Source organism: Accipiter gentilis, chromosome 33 (genome assembly GCF_929443795.1).
Source record: "Accipiter gentilis chromosome 33, bAccGen1.1, whole genome shotgun sequence".
Taxonomy (NCBI): Eukaryota; Metazoa; Chordata; class Aves; order Accipitriformes; family Accipitridae; genus Astur; species Astur gentilis.
Window position 1 is genome coordinate 1,709,183 of NC_064912.1, and position 16,725 is coordinate 1,725,907.

At 49.8% G+C, this 16,725-nt stretch overlaps 1 protein-coding gene across 1 annotated transcript in view; it reads right to left on the reverse strand.

Moving 5' to 3' along the window:
• The window catches only part of LOC126034279 (ankyrin repeat and fibronectin type-III domain-containing protein 1-like), a 256,666-nt gene extending 250,052 nt beyond the window's left edge, over window positions 1-6,614 (reverse strand). Inside the window, exons 1-3 of the mRNA XM_049791787.1 lie at window positions 6,520-6,614; window positions 1,553-1,693; window positions 348-470 (exon numbers count right to left, since the gene is read on the reverse strand). The gene's annotated coding sequence lies outside the window, so the exon portion shown is untranslated. The remainder of the gene's footprint in view (window positions 1-347; window positions 471-1,552; window positions 1,694-6,519) is intronic.
• Between the last annotated feature and the right edge of the window lie 10,111 nt (window positions 6,615-16,725).

The following is a 16,725-nucleotide window of genomic DNA, read 5'->3' on the forward strand; positions in this document are numbered from 1 at the left end:
CTTTTTGAATGAAGAGAACAATTTTGGACATCCAGACTCACTGCAAAGCCTCACAGCAGTTAGATTTTGCTGTCCTGTGACATTCCATACCACAGTTATTAACCCCGAGAAACATGCTGTTGAGCTGACCAGCAGCTCCCTAAAGCACTCTCGCATCTCCCCTCTTAATAGAGATCAGCCACTAAACAGAGCTACCAGCTGCCTTCACGTCAGTCCTGACCTCCTACATGAGGGACCAGCACGCTGGCAAGGATCCTTCCTAATTACTTCCATGAAGAGCCACCTCCCCAGATTGTTTTCCTCTTTGCCCTTTGGGAGAATTAGTGCACTTAACATGATAATCTCACCTCAGCGTAATGCACAGACACCGCCAGGAGTCCCAAACAGGGGTACACCCGCGTTCATTCGGCACGTACCAGCTTCAGAGCCTGGGGAACGAGCTGCCCCAGCAAAGGCGTCTCTTCTCATGCCTGAGAAGGAGAAGGCAGGGCCTGTCAGGTTTCAGGGACAAAGCAAAGGAAAGACCACCTGAATGACACTCTAAGTGCTGGGACATGGATCCTGCTGCTCAGGAGGGAGAGGGGCTGGGATCCCATCAGGCAGATTGGGAAACAGGCTGTGGCACAGGGAGGGTTTAAACACTCCTCACTCAGCATCACCTGCAGTCAGTGCCCGATTTAACCCAGCCAGCATCACCAAGTCATCTGCTCACAGGGATGTGTACCACCACCTATGGCATGGTCACCACACAGCTCCCGCTTCAAGGCTAAGCTGAGGTTTTCCTTTGTGCTTGCAACAGTAGGGAGAGAAAAACCTCAAGATACTGCTGCCATGTAACACGCACACCCCCACTGCCCCCATCTTTCCACCTGCGCTGCAGCCAAAAGCCTCCCAGCACTTTCTAATCACTATTAAAAAGGTCTTATAGCTCTGCTCTTGGGGAGGCTAGGAAAAACAGTTCTCCCCATCTCACGAGTGATTAAAAACCTGCACAAAAGGAGATGACCATTTGTGGTCCCCACAGACTACAGGCATGTCTGGAGCTCAGTCACTCCAGCAGATCACTGACCACCTGCAAATACACATGGCATTGCAGGGTTGCATCTGGTAGGGCAGAGTGAATGCCTGCATCTGCTGTGAAATTATGGGGATTTTTTCTGTGCACATGCCTTACAGTCCCCAACCAAGTCTGATACACAGGTTAATAAGCAGTAGTGATATACTCAGCTTATGACCCAAAAATGCATTTAAGAAAGATATTACTCCAGTTTCCCCTCTGTACTTTACTGTTAGAAAGGGATGTTTTTGTAGCAAAATAGCAGAGAAAAGAAGAGGTCCAATCTAAGAAGCTCCAGCACAGCCAGAGGGCAACTGTACTCTTCCCATTTTAATGATGCACCAATATACGGCAGGGGGGAACTTCCAAGTGAAAGAAGCAGAACTAACATCTGAGGGACTTCTGGGGTCTCTTGTCCATATGTGTACGTATGTATCCTTACCACTCTAAAAAACACAACATGCAAGACAGGCAGCTGCCCTGCCCAACTCTTACCACTTGCAGACTCATGTGCATGGGCAGCTTTCCTGGCATCACTGTGGATGCTCCGAGAGGCAGAGTCATCCTCTGCCACAGCTGACTGCTGCACAACACGAGCACTAAGCACCTTGAGGTGACGTTGTCCCCAGATACCTCCTGTAAATAAAAACAGAGCAAGAACTGGGTTTTATACTGTGTACGTTACATCACACATACCCCAAACCAGGCTGCATACTGGCACCACAGGGACTTGCAGGCATGCACAGGGTGTTCATCCAGGTGCTCTGTAACCCACAGCAGCTGCAAGGGGAACAGGGGCAAATCTTTAGGAGGACAGGCAAGTTGCTGCCTCTCATTTGGGAGAGGGCTTATGAATGCTAACCCCAAAGCACCCAGAAGAGGGACAACACAGACACTACACCCCTGGGAAGCTAAAGGAACAGTAAGGGAAGAGGTGACAGCTCAGTGACAGCTACATCAATGCACACAGAGCAACACTGCATCTGCCAGCACACTGTTCAGCACAGCAGGACCAGACCCCAATGGCCCATCACCACTGCCAGTGGGAACAGCATCAGAGGAGACCCAGGGACCAAGGGGCTCAGGACCAAGCAGTCTTCAGCCTTCAGCATTTCATTTTTCCCCTCAAGCTACTTTTCAGTTACTGAAATCCTTCTGTAAGTCTGGAAGCCCTTGTGCCTTGGTGTCTCTCCATGAGCTTCATCATAGCCATCGAAAGAAAACAATTCTACTGAATTCTCCCAGTTCCCCTTTTCAATTCCACTGTCATGCAGACACAGACTCTCTGAAGCAGAGGATCTCAGCCCAGGACCCAAGCCTTGTTTCACACTAAATGAGCTCTGCCAGACATCCAAAAAAGATCACATCAGTCATTCTCTTCAGAGCTAGAACTCACCGTTTCTCAGCATGGAAAATTACATTTCCTACATGTAACTAATGCATGAAAAGCTTTCAAAGGTCAGAAAAATGAAGCCATCAATTTATCACAAAAAGTAACTTCCTATTAAAGCTTTTCAAAGCCTGAGCTCTCTAGAGCAAACACTCCACCTAGAGCAAGCTGTGCCAGACCTGCTCACCCAGGGGGCTGCAGGCACCAGCAGGCAACTCTCAGCATTGTCACTGCAGCCCAATTGGGCTGCATACCCATCTGGTACCACCAAACATCAGCCATCACTCCAAAGGGGATCCAAGCACAAGACCATCAGTGGTACAGTCCTCCCTGCCTGTGCAGGGGGTCTTGGCAGAGCAGACCCTCACTCCCCAGAGAGAGGGCCCTGTGCTCTTGCACTGCCTTTCCTAATGGCACCATCCCAGAGCAAGGTCACCTGTGGGGTGATCTCAGCTGGCCACATCCTGTCCCCTGCCCTTAGGGACAACATATGGCTGAGCAAAGCATGGCTTGAATGGCATCAGAGCACCCAGATGCACTACCAACCCTTCCTTCAGGGAGGGAGAGAAGCAGCAAGGGACTCAGATGGCCCCAGCCACGGAGGTCCCTCTCCCACCCTGCCCAGCAGCTGAAGGGGAGCAGAGACCACAGTAACTGGTTCCACCCAAGCAACAGCATCCAGCCCACCCTGTGACTCTGCCTGGGACGATTCAGTGCCACTGCAATGGCACTGCCATCCCCCAGCTCTGTGCCCATCCTCCAGCTACATGGCCTTTCTTCATACCTTTCTGCATCCCAAAAAACCCACACAGTGCCTTGGCTCTCAGTGGGAGGGCATGATTTGGTCCATGTGCTCTCATTCTGACCCAATGAGACACAGATAACTGTGCAGTTTTGAGACAACCACATAAAATAGTGGGAGGCTCCAGCAGCATTTGCTGAGCAGACAGGCACAGGGATGCAGGAAAGCAGCAGCAGCAGCAGCAGGGTCATGAGGCTGCCCAGGGCCAGGAGCTGCAGGGGCTGCCACTCATCCCTTCCTGCTTTAGGTCCGGCAGCCCCCAGCAAACAGGCTGTGGCATTTTACACAGCCTCAGTAGGATACAGCATCACTCATCTGCCACAGCTGACCACAAAGACTCCATTTAACACCTCAACATTAAAGCAGGGAAAGACTTGAAGCAAGTCAGAAGGGAAGGGCAAGAACAGCCTGGAGAGGATGTGGGCTATAAGGAGGAGAAACTCCACCCCAAGCTGAGCACAGCTCTGGCCCTCGCTGCTGCAGACATCAAGCTCAGCCCAGGGCTGGTGAAGCAGCCAACACACATTTCTCCTTTTAGGAGGACACACAAGCCCCCATGAGTGGTGGCTGTGGCCATGCCTCCAGTGCTGCAGCAGCCAGAAAGCAGCCAGGCACTCCCAGTGGTGCACCAAAGGGCGTCCCATGCCCTCACCAGCTCCAGCCACTGGGAGCCAGGATGGACAGGGCACTCGGTTACACTTTGGCTCAGCTCCCTGCCACAAGCGACATCCCCTGCAGTTATACTTCCAAGTGCTGCCTGGGTTTCCCCAGCCACGCTGCTGCTGGCTCCAGATGCACAGTCATCTGCCCCGGCCCTGCACTGCTCCCCTGCAATTCCCAATGCTAATGATGCTGCCATTTGGAGGGCAGTAAACGAGAATTACTGTGGCTGAGCTCTGCGCAAATGACAATCATTTGGCCTCTTAAAAAAATTAAATCCTTAAAGCTAACAAGAACAGTGTTTGCTCTCAAGTTATAATTCACTGGAGGTAAAGGGCTGATAATTAAAAGACCCATTGCCATAATGACTGCCACGCTGAGGATAACATCTCATCCCTTTCTGGCCACTGTTTTAATTATCTTGTGGGAACACACAATATATTGTCACCGAGTTCTCACCCAGAAAGGCATCAAAAGTGCAACTTGCTCCCCACTAACATCACAGCAGATGTCACTTTGAGAAAGTCATGATAGCTCCTTGCACTGTACAGGTCAACAGATGCCTCATCCCAAAAGAAGCTGTTCTCCAGGAAAAGACACCAAGATTACATCACTTTCCCTGCAGAGGTTCTGGCTCTTCTGCAGCATGGAGCAACCCCACCAAAAGCATTTGGCTTCCTAACACCTCCAGCCCCCTCTCCCTGTACTGGAGAAGACCACCTGAGACTGACACAGCGCCAGTGTGCAAACAAAAATGGACTGTAGGTGCCCCAGGTCTGGGAAACCCTTGAATGATTGTTGTTGGCATTAAAATAGATGTGGATTTTTGCTTAGCAGAAGAGGATAAGGAAGAACATAAGCTAATTCATGCAACTATCATGAGAAATACCAAGTTTTTGAAACTTTAGATGAGACAACTAACTTAAAAAAAAAATTAACCAAGACCACCTTCAGTAGGGTGAAAGCTGGAAAGATCTGCTTTCAGGTCCCCAGGGACAGGCTAGGATAGGAATTTTCCCACCTAACAGCACTACCTTTTTGGGAAGAAAAGCAGCAATTTCTCAAAATGCAGGACAACTTCCAGGGACCACATGGGAGTTCTCAGTACCACAATAAAATTAATTCAGGCAAGTAAAGCAAAACAGCTGCACCCCAGAGGATGATACCATCAGGGGAAGCCCAGGTTTAAGTCCTACAAAGCAACTTTCCTTGGTTTTAATTATTTTCAAGGTTACTGTTTGACAGGTAAAATATTTACAATAAAGAAGGAAGACAAATATTTCCCTCCCTATTTTACTGCTGTAATTGTCAGTTGAGAGCAAGAAAAAGTACCTGTAGGGGAAAGATAAAGAGGATAAGCGAGCTGCTTCCAAGCAGCACACTTTGCATCCCCTTTTGAAGAGGAACACGTAGGAAAACTGAGCTTAAGTCAGACAAACTGGTCCTTTACTTGCAAACTTTTCAATGGGGCAAACATGCATCCAGCCAGCCCAAGGACCAACCCCAGGCTGCTCATCCCCACATTTAAGCATCCTGCCGACTCCTGGCCTAAAGGAATCAACATCCAGGACTTGCCTCCTCATTCTTTTTTCTTTAAAAAGATACTTAACTTCTTGCTTGTATTCAAGAATAAGCTTTTCAAGGAGCACATCCAGACAGACTGTACTCTTAGGAGAGCCATTTCCACTGTTTTGGCTGGCTTAATTTCAATGCCACCTATATAAGAACTTTCGAGGTCCCCCCATTCTCAGGCAAATCTGAGGAAATCCAACTTTCAGCAACAGAAGAGGAAAATAATCTCCAGGGGGATGAAGCAGAGCTCAGAGCTGCTCCACACCAGGATGACCCGTGGCTGCAAGAGCCAGGACACCAGCCAGGAGGCTGGGATGAAAACAGCCTGCTGCTAGCAATGTCGCCTCACTGGATCTCACATTTTCTATGGCAATCTCCTCAAAACAAAGGAAAAAAAAGCCCTAGTAATGGAATTAACCTGCCAGACGAGGAAGCCTCAGGTCACACAGCAATGCACCGGGATTACTGCAGAACCCGGTAAACTCACTGTTCAAAAGAGCAAACCTCCTCTGAAAGCAACACGGCAACAGAGACAACGAAATCTCCCTTAAAAGTGAAGACCTGCTAAGAAAAAAAGGCGCTGGCGGCACAGCAGCGCCTGCACCCGCCCCTCACCGCGCTCCCAGGGCGGCCAGGGCAGCACCACCCGGCAAGCTCTTTTCACGCGAAAGGACTGAAATCGAACAGCAAAACAGCATTGCAAGAGCATGAAGTAATCCCACCCCTGCAGTTAGTATTTTCCTATCCAATTAGCTACTCCAAGTGTAAGGGGAAAAAAGGGAAGGGAAAAAAAAAAAAAAAAAGCGTGCTGCAAAGCCAGGAGATGTTTTGCAACTCCCGGGCTCCTGCAGCACAGCCCTGTGCTCCCAACAGCCACGGCGAGGTGGAGGACACCGGGGGGGAGAAGGGGGGAGAAGGGGGGAGAAGGGGGGAGAAGGGGGGAGAAGGGGGGAGAAGGGGGGAGAAGGGGGGAGAAGGGGGGAGAAGGGGGGAGAAGGGGGGAGAAGGGGGGAGAGCTCCCCACCACAGCCCGCTCACTTGCTCCGCCGTCCCTCGGGCTCTTCCCGCGGCGCAGCCGACCCGCACGCCAGGGATGCAGCCAGGGAGCCCCGGCGCGGCCCCGCTACCACCGGCGTCCGAGGGCAGCGAGCTCCGGCCGTGGCCCGGGGGAAGCCGCGGAGGAAGCGGGCGGCGGGGGCGGAGGGGCGGCACCGGGAGCCACCCCCGCCCGCCGGACAGCCCAGCCCGCCCCGCCCCGGGATGCTCGGCCGCCGGGAGGGCCCGGGGGGAATGGGACGGGACGGGACGCGACAGACCCGCCCGGCCCGGGAGCGGCGGCGGGCTGCGGTCGCCCAGCCCCGCCGCCCCGGGGGCAGCACGAAGAGCGGCGGTGAACCGGTACGTGCTCCCGGCAAAGCCCCCCGAGCCCGGCCGGAGGGCTCCTGCCCGGCGGGAGCGTGCAGCGGCGCTTACCGTGGCTCAGCCGAGTCAGGATACTCGTTGCTCCGATGCGATTCACTTTCTCAGTTCAACAAAACCGGTTTGAAATTGTCCCTTAAAGCGCTGCGAACGTGCACAGAGCAGCAAAGCGAGCCGGGCCTGCCTGCAAAATGCAGTGAAGTACTTCAAGCACCGGCAGCTCGCACCGCAGTCATCTACCTTCTGCGCCGTGCCGAGCGCTCCGCGGCCCGGCAGGCAGGTGGGAGCACAGGGGGGGTAAGTAACACGCCACCCGCGCTGCCTGCTCCCCACGCACGGGGAAGGCTGCCTGGTGAAATCCTTCCTGTTGCATTTTTTAGTTCTTAAGTGCTTACGCTTATAACCTCAAAGTCAGGAGACATCTGCTAGAGCAGGGTGGCTGGAAAAAAGTGAAATGCTGTCCTAAGCTAGACGTTCCTTTTAAATCGTGCAAAAACGCTACGCTGATAAACACACAGAGGCAGGATGCTATAGACTGCAGGCAGGACACACACCATTTCACAAGCTCAGATGTGAGGTCTCACGTGCATCAAAGCAGCGTGCCAGCCTCGCAGCGTTGATGGCTTGGGGAATCCTGCTACCCTAAGAGAAGCCAGAGGATCAAAGAGCCACAGTGCTTTTCCATCACTACAAACTCCTCTTCCAGGGCTGTTGCTCTTCCCTGTGTTCCCTCAGGCCCTGCTAATCATTTCTCCTCTCCCCTCCTCACTTGCCCTGCTTTCCCCTGGTGATGCAGCTGGAGCTGGTAATGCTTTCCAGCTGTACACCTCTGCCAGCTGCCTGCAGTCACCCACAGACACAACCCACCTGCGTGCACCAAGGCACAGGGGAGGACGAGGGACAGACAGCTCTGGTGGGTTTGGGGTGAGTGCTTTTGTGCACTCCTGTGTGCTGAGGGGCTGCACATCCCTGCACATCCACCTGCCATGCTGCAGGGCCACAGAACATTTAATTAAAGTTAAAAAAAGTCTAAGAATGCTCAAACAGTGACGACTTGTATAAGCAGCCTCTGCTGCCAGCCTGAGAGGTTTTTGTGACTACCTTTCATTAGCAATGCCCCTAACATCAGGCTTTGCCTGCTGATTTGAAGATTAAGACTTCTGTAATTTACCAGCCAAGCTGCCCAGAAGCACTTGGAGATAAACTTCCCATGAAATCCTGCATTAGCATTAACCTTTGGGCTGTGAATAGCAAGGTCTCATCAGTCCGACTCCAAAACAGTATCATCCTCACGCTTCTCATTTAGCAAAACACAGCACACAAATTAAACCATATAATTCAGTAGGAGGAAAAATATACTCTAGGACTAAGAAGGAGATACTGCAGTGTAAATGTCTGCTGAGAAAGGCAAATGCATTTTTCTTTGTATGATTAAACAGAAAAAAACTCATGATAGGCCCACATCTGGCAGAGGAACTGTGGTATGAGCTGGGCTCCCAAGCCAAAATGCTCGAGGCATGCTCTGAATAAGGAAGGAAAAACACTTTCCCTTCTCAATCAAGAGCACCCTTGACGCAAAGCATCAGAGCCAAGAGAGGGCTTGTGGGGTAGAAGTGGCTCCTCATGAGGGCTCAGGCTGAGCAGCTGTTCTGCAAGAGGCTGAGCCTGAGCCTGCAAAAGCAGCATGGAGCGCATGTTCTGACCCACACGGCACTTGCGCAGTTAATAGTTATGGCGTGTAAAGAGAAGGGGGACTGACGTACTTTACGTTGGTTGCATTTCACAGCACTTCTTTGGCCATGCTGCTGCCCACTTACAGGGGAGTAAACTGCACATGCTGTTCCTCTCTGCACTCACTCTGGCAGCAGCCTTCCCCAGGCTTTTCTGCAGCTGAAGGATTGCTGTGAGGAGGAGGCCACAAAGGGAACAGTAGCAGGGCACGGCTGCCCAGCCTGGGGGTCCAAAGACAGGATGTCCTGAAAGCCAAGAGATGCAAAGGTCTCAGGACAAGTAGAAGGAAACTGGAGAATGCCAGAGGGCTTTTTTGCTTAATTGATTTCTAGCAGTGATGACTTTGTTGCATCAATTGTTGCCATCGGCCACCGTGCCTTAGCAGGGAGTAAAGGCCACTGCAAAGGCATGTCACAGTGTCATAAGCATCCTTCTCATCCATCGTACTATTCCTATTTTAGATCACTTCTCCACACAGTTGGACAAAGGGGCTCTTAACCTCTCTTCAGGCAGCTCTAAATTAGCTGTGGAACAGTGGACTACCAGAAAAATGAGCTATAATTTATGCTGAAAGTCTCTCACTTTCCAGTTCTCTATATGCTTATGAAAAGCAATCATTCTGTGATGGCAGGGCAGCCTCATGGACAACAGCCTTCCTGAGTGTGGTTGCTTTTTCAGGGTCGAGACACCAGCTACGCTTTAGATCACCAGACAGTGTGTGAACAAGGCTAAAAAAAAAATAACTTCAACACTGACGCTTTGCATCCGTGAGGCCAAATCCTGCCCTGGCAGTACAGCTCCAAGAAACTCAGTTCATGTGCACTCCTGTTTATCATGCTTCAAACATGGGTACCATCAATCTCTGCCTGGGGTTGCAGATGAGACAATAGCAAAAAAACCATCCCATTTGACACACCAACTTCACTTCTGGGACAGCTGCTGGGCCTTTTCTTTTGCTCATCAATGACTGCACCTTCACTACAAGGCCTCCTCTACGTAAACTGGCTGTCTATGGTTTGAGACCTAGCAACAAAATCTTTATCTTACTCCTTCTCTTACTATGCAGGCTTCCAGGTCCAGGACTTCAGCCACAGCTGATGAGCACAGTTTGTAATGAAGGTAACTCTTAATGACCTGACACAAGATACAGCAATGGATGGTACTCACTTGGTGAAGCACTGATCAAAGACCTGTGCTTTCTAGTTGGAGAGTGTAATTAACAATAGTTTCTAAAAAAATCACATTCAGGTTGATGAAGAATGCCAGGTTTGACAGCTCAAGAGTGTTAAGCTATCTCATCATCTGCAGCACAGTTACAGCATAAACTCAACACAGTGCCCCTCCTTCCCAAGCAGGAGAAGTACTTTTCTTCATTTCCCAGCAGCCTGCAACCTGTTCCCAGCAGCCTGCAACCTGCTGCCTAAACGAACCCGGCATGTGGGCTTGCAGGGCTATGGGTCTGCCCCGGGAGGGCTTGCAGGGCTATGGGACTGTCCCTTTGTGGGCAGTGGGCATTTGAAGTTCTCATGCTGGCAGACATGGCCCAGCCTTGGCCCTCCTCCTGGAGAGGTCTGGCACATGGCTGGTGGGGATGAAGGGGTCTGATGTCAACAGCAGCAAGGTGGAGAGTCTGCTCTAAGAAAAAGGGCAGTCCTGATAATGGTTTGGAAGATTCCTGCCTCAGAGAAAGGAGGAATGAGAGGAAGGAGAGCTGCTGAATCCCCTGAAAGTCTTAATACAACAAAGTCCAGGCAGTTCTTTGGTCCTGATACTCTGAATTTCTTGCCAGGCCACAGACACTCAGGTTACGTTCAAGCTACTTGCCCCCTCGGGTTCACTTATGACCTCCGCCCCCCAACACCCAGATCCTTAATCCCCCCCTTTCTGGACTCCCACTTCACCTTGAGACCTCCTGCTTAACTCTTCAGACTAATATATGATGCCGTAAAAAGCTGAAATCAGGACTCTATAGGCTCAGGCTTCACCTAACTCTTCAGCCGTGTGAGGACTAGAATGTGCAAACAGACCCGTATGAGCAAACAGACCCCAGCCACAGGCTGTGCAAAGAGTTTCTGAACACACCACTGATATCTCACATTCCTAGCAGGGATCAGCATCTTCTGAAAAAATAACAGGTACCCAAATGCAACACTCCACGCATCTGTCCTCCCGCCTCTGGAGAAGAGCCACAGCTTTGGGCCAGTTCCCTCTTGCCTTCAGCTCCTGCTAAAGCTGAATTCACCTGACACAGAGAAAATAAAGAAGGTTTCCAGATTCTAATACCTCTCATCCAGTCCTTCCACACTGCCCCAGCTTGCAGGAGAGCACAGTCTTTTCCCAGGTGATTTAATTGTCAGGGAAACATCTTCCCAGACAAACCACATCACCGCAGTCAGAATTAGCCCCTTATCTGGGGCTTTTGAATTTAAATGAAGGCCATGGCCACTCAACAACTCCCATTTGTAAGGCCAGGCTACTTTGTCAGCTCAATCTAGAGATAAAAACTGAAAACAGAGGTGGTAAAGTACAGGCTGATCTACTGGGAGCAGCAGGGGCTTGGAGACCCTCTCAGCCACCCCATTAGTAGATCTGCACTGACACCTGTGCTCCACTCACAGGAGCTGGATCAAATCCTCATTCAGGTCAAGACTGGGTTCAGCCCTAATAAAGATAAATACCAAATTCACAGGGAATTGACCTTGTGTTTTCGCAGCCAGGTATGGTACAGATCTGGTGATGCCTACTGGAATGATGTATCTGATTTAATATGATCAAACCCAAAACTGTTCAAAGTTGTTATGGTCTTCCAGAGTGTTGGGCATGACCAAATTGCCTGGGGAAATTAGAAAGCTATGGAAGAGGGTCTTTATGTCTGGCCCATCTTAAAAAATCTTACTTGTAAAAGCTATAGCTGCTGATTGCAACATAGCACCTCTGATGGCTCTTAATCAGTACTTGCTTCAAAGTACAAAGGAGAACTGAAGCAACTTTTTCCTGTGCAGACTGATACGACTCCCTGCTAAGAACTAACTACCTCTGCTGATGACTGGACTTTCTGTCTCTCAGTGCACTAAGTGGACATACCAAAAGGAGTGTGAAGCTGCTCTGGAGATGGAGAATTAGTGCTTTGGGCAGATGACATGGTATGGAAACAACAACCCTTCCAAGATGTTCCGGGTGCCCACCACTAATATTTTTTCCAGACATGAGGCATTAAAATGATGATACAAGAAAGGAATTTACATTCCTTTGACATCAAAAGCAGCAGACAGGAACTTTTGTGAATAAATCTGAGAGCTGGAGCTGTCTGATAATGCCGACCTTGCTGACAAGGATGAGAAGTGGAAGGTGATTCTAGCACAGATATCACCAGTGAATGCAAGGATATGCTCCCAACAGATGTGTGAGCGACAAACTGTGTGAGATACGAGTAGAAATCAGAAGTCCTTCCAGAAATTATATGCATGTGTCTGTACATCTGGAGCATTTCAAAATCACTTGAAATGAAAGATTCTTATTCAGTTTCAGCTGAATACACTCAGAGAGATGAAAAATGGACAGCTGAATTTGGAAGTCTTTCTAGCTGAAAGTGCCTTGAAAAACTCTGTCTTATGTCTTAAATCAAGTTCAGGAGTAATGAGGAGATTTCCAGAGCATGGAGACTTGCAGGAATTTTTTTAATTCTAGAAGAGGAAGATGAAACTGAGTAAGGGAAAACAACAAGCTTGATTCTGAGCATGATTACTGCCCACAGGGAATGGGATGGAGCTCATCAAATGCTCTTACCTATGCAATAGATGATGTGATGGCCCGGAGCTGAAAGGTCTTGTCTGAGACTGGCAGCAAAGATGAAGATGATGTTAATCTGATGTTAGTCTGAATTGATTAATCAGATCTTAATGTGGCAGTGATGTTTGTAGAAACTTAGATACCTTCCTCCACCTGATGCAGTCTTTTCCATCGTTAGCTTTCACATATAGCCTGTCTTAATCGGTTTTGCACAGAAGACTTTGAGACACAGTGTCAAATGCTTTATTAAAATCTAAATATGTTACTGCATCCTCTTCTAGCATCAGTCACTGCACCACAGACTCAAAACTGGCATTACCCTTCTCCTCTAACTCATATTATTAAATAAATAGTGAAAATAACAAAAGAGCAATTAGGAAAAGCAATTCAAAAAGCCATGGCTTATTGTCCTTTCTTTGCTACCAGAACAGCCCAGTGGACTCTGACTGTGTGGACCTGTTTACATGGGATATAGCAGCGTCTGGAGGTTTTTCTTTCTCGGTATATGTTCCATTTCAGTAAGTGCTGAAGCAGATTTATTTGTACAGTTACTGCTAGGTCTCTTCTCTTTTATACCTGGCATCACATTGTTTTCCAAACCTTTGGACTTTTACCAGTTTTAATCTTCTGTACTACAAGGAACATGGACAACCCCACCCAAGAGCATGCATGGTTACACCAGGCCCTGCTCACCACACAGCAGGCATTGCCTCCTTCAGCCGTCAGCCCAGTGCCTGGACAATAGCCACAAAGAGCTGCTGCAGCAGTGCCCAGTTTGACCAGTTGCTGCCTCTGGGCAGAGAACAGGCATAGGGCCATGGGAAGCTCTTTCTTCACGTGCTCCACAGCTTGATGCCCGCAGAGCTGGCAGAGGCAGTGGGGCAGCATTATGGCCAGGCTAAGCCTGCCTGTGCTCTCCTCCATGCCACTGCAGACACTTCCCAAACAAGTACAGCAAAACAACCCTTGCTGTCCTGACCAAAAATATCTTAAGATGGAAGAAGATAGGCCCTGTCAAAGTTAAAGGTTTGGTGTTCCTTTCTTCAACTCAAAGGAATTCATTTGGGAATAAACATAAATGTGTTTGACTGGGAAGCCTTGCCTCTCTGCAGTATGTATGCCCTATGTTTGAACTTCCTCTAATAAGCAAAGAGTCAGAAGCATTTTAGCCTTTATCCGTGAGTATTACAACAGCAGATGAGAAAATAAATTTGTTGTACACTACCAGCAACTCTGAGAGAAATAGGAAAAGATTTGTCTTTGGCCATTGCTCCTCTCCATCCTCCATGGGGCTCAGACTCAAACTTAGCATCAGCCAGAGCCTGAGCTTGCTGGCATCAGAGGCTCGGGGTCACAGAATCATAGAATCATTTAGGTTGGAAAAGACCTTTAAAATCTTCGAGTCCAACCATCAACCCAACACCACCATGCCCACTAAACCAGGTCCTGACGTGCCACGTCTATGCGTTTTTTGAACACCTCCAGGGATGGTGACTCTACCACTTCCCTGGGCAGCCTGTTCCAATGCCTGACAACCCTTTCAGTAAAGAAATTTTTTCTAACATCCAATCTAAACCTCTCCTGGCGCAACTTGAGGCCATTTCCTCTCATCCTATCACTAGTTACTTGATAGAAGAGACCAGCACCCACCTCACTACAACCTCCTTTCAGGTAGTTGTAGGGATTGGTAAGGTCTCCCCTCAGCCTCCTTTTCTCCAGGCTAAACAACCCCAGTTCCCTCAGCCGCTCCTCAGAAGACTTGTGCTCCAGGCCCTTCACGAGCTTTGTTGCCCTTCTCTGGACACACTCCAGCAACTCAATGTCTTTCCTGTAGTGAGGGGCCCAACACTGAACATGGTATTCGAAATGCAGCCTCAGCAGTGCCAGGTACAGGTGAACGATCACCTCCCTGCTCCTGCTGGCCACACTATTTCTGATACAGGCCAGGATGCCGTTGGCCTTCTTGGCCACCTGGACACACTGCTGGCTCATATTCAGCCGGCTGTCACCAACACCCCCAGGTCCTTTTCCGCTGGGCAACTTTCCAGCCACTCTTCCCCAAGCCTGTAGCGCTGCATGGGGTTGTTGTGACCCAAGTGCAGGACCCAGCACTTGGCCTTGTTGAACCTCATACAGTTAGCCTCAGCCTATCGATCCAGCCTGTCCAGATGCCTCCGTAGAGCCTTCCTACCCTTGAGCAGATCAACCCTCCCTCCCAACTTGATGTCGTCTGCAAACTTACTGAGGGTGCACTCGATCCCCTCGTCCAGATCATTGATAAAGATATTAAAGAGAACTGGCCCCAAAACTGAGCCCTGGGAACACTTGTGACTGGCCGCCAACTGGATTTCTCTGTTCACCACAACTCTCTGGGCTCAGCCATCCAGACAGTTTTTCACCCAGCGAAGAGTACACCTGTCTAAGCCATGAGCCGCCAGCTTCTCAAGGAGTAAGGGTCACATCCGAACACCATCGCCAGCGCAGCTGATGTACCCACTGCCCCTAGCCTTCGTCCTCCCATTCAAGCTTCATGAACATATGAACACCACCACAGGCTGCTCGTTGTGTACTCCGTGATGTACAGGGAGTTCAGGGTCACAAGCCATACAGGTTACACCAAGCCCAGTACACTGTTTCTACCTGCAGCAAACAGCAGAAGCACAGGACACAGTATGCAACCAGGCAACGTACAGTGTTATTTCCCTGGCAAACTGTGGACAAGAGACCTTCTTCCCCAGAGCTCAGATCTTTGCATTTAATTCCTATTGGTGTTTTTTCCCATGAGTTTTGCTAATAGTTTCTTTTTTTCCCTTTTAACCCATGCAACCTTTGGCATGCACAGCCTCCAGTGGCAATGGGCCCAGAGTTCACCCCCCATTCCCGGGGAGCTGCACTTCCCAGGGAATTAACTGATAGTGTGCAAACACTCAAAGCATAAAGTGGTCGTGCAAATCTCAAAGAAATGCTCTCTAGCAGAATTGTTTCATGCTTTCCAGCACAGAAACATGGACTGGGTGAAGAAGTGGTTCACTTTGAGGGAGTCTGGTCTGCTGGGGCGCTCCCAGACCACAACTACAGCAAGTCTCCTTTCCAAGAATCAGTTCTTGTGCAAGAAGGTCTCTCTCATGCCATCAGAAGTGAAGCAGCCCATAGCCAATGATGTCTGGGGAGGTGTGGATGAGCATGGCATTTGTGAGAACTCTGATGAATTACTGCAGTCATTTCAGAAGTCTGCCCAACACTATCCTGAGCCCTAGTACATGAGTCCTCAGCAGAAGAAGCCCTGGTCCGTGGGTGGGTGCTCTTTGTCCCACAGGAGCACCATCTTCTTTTCACAAGAACCCGTGCTGTGAGAAGGTTGGGGAAAAGAGGAAAGACCCCTCAGGTTTCCATTTGGCTGCATTTTCCCAGACTGTAAATCAGCTAGTGAGAAGCCTCAAGGGCAAAACAGCCCCATAAATACCTTAGCAATACCAGAACTCTCTGCAAACAACTGGACAAGACCCTTTCCTTGTCTGACAGCTCCAATGATATTGCTTTCATTTGGTGTGAACTAAGACCTCAGCTTGGGTTCAGGATTTTGAGGATGTGCTAACGTGATGATCTTTAACACATTCACCCTCCAGGCAGGGGATTAATCCACTGCTTCCCATGTGGCACAAAAACTACTGGCCTGGTTTTATGGGGACCTGCATGTGTTAAATGCATCATCTTCTACAGGGACATGGAGGGAAAGACCCAGTTGTTACTGCAGCACGTCAAAAAAAAAACACTGGCAGAGTAACACAGCAGCCAGAGGCAGACCGCTCCTGCACATGGTGTTTGCAAGGGCTGTGTGATGAATTGCTGCAGATGTTTTCCAAACACCCTGGCCAAATCTCCAGATTCGTAGCTTTCTCTGTCCCCGAGTCTTACTCCACAGCACAGCTCTCCTTGCTGAAACACTGTTTTTTCCCCAAACCACAGTACCACACTTCCTTCCACCCACATGGCCAAACAGGATCTCTTGAGAGCTGTACCGGATTTGCACAGCCTGGGCAGAGATCACCCACTCCGCAGGCCAGAGCTTCGACCTCTGCCATTGGTGAGAAGTCTCATGGGACAGCAGATCCTCTCCTCCCTGCCTGCTCTGTGCTCCAGCACTGAAGTCAGAGCTTCTGGAGCAAGGCTCATCCCACCAGCTCCTGTGAGTGTGGTCCCGGCGAGGGAGCTGCAGCCCATTTAACAGCCGCATCCAGTGCAAGCACCGCTGGAGCCCAAGTTAATGCAAAGCAGAGAAATCCAGCTGCCAGAGCCCTGCATTCC